Source organism: Phytophthora infestans, genomic scaffold (genome assembly GCF_000142945.1).
Source record: "Phytophthora infestans T30-4 supercont1.76 genomic scaffold, whole genome shotgun sequence".
NCBI classification, from domain to species: domain Eukaryota; phylum Oomycota; class Peronosporomycetes; order Peronosporales; family Peronosporaceae; genus Phytophthora; species Phytophthora infestans.
Genome location: NW_003303683.1, coordinates 396,812 through 399,451, shown reverse-complemented (window position 1 = coordinate 399,451; position 2,640 = coordinate 396,812).

Here is a 2,640-nt window from a genome sequence, read left to right as displayed (position 1 = left end):
TTCTGATGCGATGGCTGATGTCGGCCGTGCCGGTGCCGCGTGTGGAGCGTGAGGAGGGCCTGGAGCTCGGGGAGGGCGTGGAACCCGCGGCGGTCGTGGAACCCGAGGAGGGGGTGGAACTCGAGGATGGCGCGGAGCATAAAGGAGGGCGTGGAGGCCCTCGAGCCACGAACGCTGCCAGCACTGAAGGTGGCGGCAGTGCAGTTGGTGTTGTCGACTTAGCCGTCAGAGCCGGGCATGTAACGCTAGCAGTGCGAGAAGGACTTGGTGCACAAGGAGGGCATGGGGGCCGAGGAGCTCTTGAAGTTCCGCGAATCACTAGCGGCCCAATATCCGAAGGTGTGTTTATGAGTTTGGTATTGGTTTTAACCACAACGTAACAATCTGTTTGTTGGTACTGCAGACGCACGGGGCCGTGATGTTGGTGGAACTACGGTGCAGACAGTCAGTACTGGTCGCGAGATCCAAGGCCAAATTGCTGTAGGCCTAGAATCACCACAACCAGGGCGCGCAGCACCAACTGAGACAGCAACTCCTACACGTACGCCTCCCGTCATGCTGCAGGATGTCTACGTGGACAAGCTAGTTGCATTTTCGCCCGAAAAAGATCGATGGATGAAAGCAAAGGTCTACAGACCAATTGGCAGGGCGTACATTATTGGTCGTGTGTATCGCCTAGTCAAAAAAGGGAAGAACGCTTCGCTGTTCCAGATTCTATGGCTAGAAAGTCAGTTCCAGAGCGCTGTGGAGCATATCAGCGTTGGGATGGTGCAGGTTGGCATCAAAAACTACATTGTGCTTACACGAGTAAAGAACCCGGATTGGAGAATCCTCGTACGTCCCGATCCCACCGATGAGATCGACTTTGAGGAAAATGATTCAGATTGCGAAGAAGAAGAAGTACTTGAAGCTTTCGATCCGACTGAGTTACTTCCAACCAGCCTCGCTGAAGTTGAAGCAATCAGAAGCATGCGCTTTGCTCCGTCTGGAGAAGTTCAGATGCCTTCGTATCTGTACAAGCACGGTGATGGATTGACACGAAGCTACTTGCGTCCTGAGTTTAAACATTTGTTTAAGCATTCTGCCAGCTCCAGTTTCTTTGTCTACATACCGCTTTACTTTTGGCGTCAAGTGTTGCATGAAACTAACAAGTACGCCGTGGTGAACGGCATTGAGCTGGCGAACCAGTTCACTCTTGACGAGCTCATGATTTTCCTGGGCATTCTATTCTTCATGGCAACAAACGATAAAGGCGAGTACGCAAATTACTGTGGTCTACAAGCGGAGGATCTAATTTTTGGTGGTGTTACAACTTTGCTTAATGGCATCATGACGCTGCATCGCTTCCAGCTACTGCGGCGATGTCTGAGCTTCAATGCGATCCCTACCACACTAGATCAAGATGCTGCAGCTCGCATCCGACCTCTTCTGAACCTGCTATACATCACTGGTGGCCAGTATATTCGCGTTGGTCGAGATGTTGCGCTTGATGAAGCAAGTGTTGCGTGTCGTTCGCGTCAAGGTCGCCACATGATCGTGTATAATCCCATGAAGCCTACTGGGAAATATCATTTCCGACTTTACATGGTGTGCTGCTCTACTACGTGGGTCGCGCTGAATTACAAACTTCACTGTAACCTAAGCGACGTCTTGGACAGACTGAATGGTGTAGTTGACCAAGTTGGAGCGCAAAATCTGCGACAGGAGCTGGAGGAAGTATCTAAAATCAGACAGCATGTGTTGGAGGTAACAAGACCGCTATTCGGAACAAATAGGGTTGTCAGCATGGACAACTATTATACGTCCGTGCAGCTTCTCCGGGAGCTCCGACTGAAAGGCCTCTATGGTCGCGGCACTATCCGTGCCAACAGCAAGCATTTCACAGGCCACACTATTCTTCACAAAGACGACTGTACCCCGGGGACTATCGCCAAGCTGTCTCGCATGATCATAGCATGCTTGTAGCGTCATGGTGCGACGGTAACGTGGTCAACCTTGTGTCCAATGCGGACTCAACGAACAATACAACTATCACCCGCACGGTTGGTAACGAGAAGAAGTCGTTTCCAGCTCCAGAGTGCGTCGCTCAGTATAATACCAATATGCAAGGTGTTGATCGCCTTGATCAAATACGCGGGCGGTTCTCTACTGCAGATGGTCATTTGTACAAACGCTGGCACAAGAAGTTGGCGCTCGCGCTCATCGATGTGGCGCGCTCCAACGCGTATCTTACGCGACGTTTGGTACAGGCGGAGCCAGCAGCGCGTGATCCCCATAGATAGTTTGTGATGGAGCTAGTTGGTGAGCTTCTCAATGGACAATGGAAGAATGCACCTAGCGACGGTCGCATGCTGTACAGCGGAGAATTGGGTGACGGAGGAGAAGGAGGCCAGCTCAACACGCCCCCTTCCCAGCCCTCTCCTAGTGTAAGTTGCTGTGCTCCCCGACAACTGCATGTACTTCCGTGGCTTTCGAGGCAAATTTCATGCCGAGAAAGAGCAGAAAGCGGCACCGCTGTATTGTTTGCCGATGGGAGGGACGATATCCTACCGAGGTAACCAACTATTGCCTCATGCATGGTGTCTGTTTGTGCCGAGCTGTGCACGACCGCCCCGCCAAGCCATGGATGTGTCCGTCGAC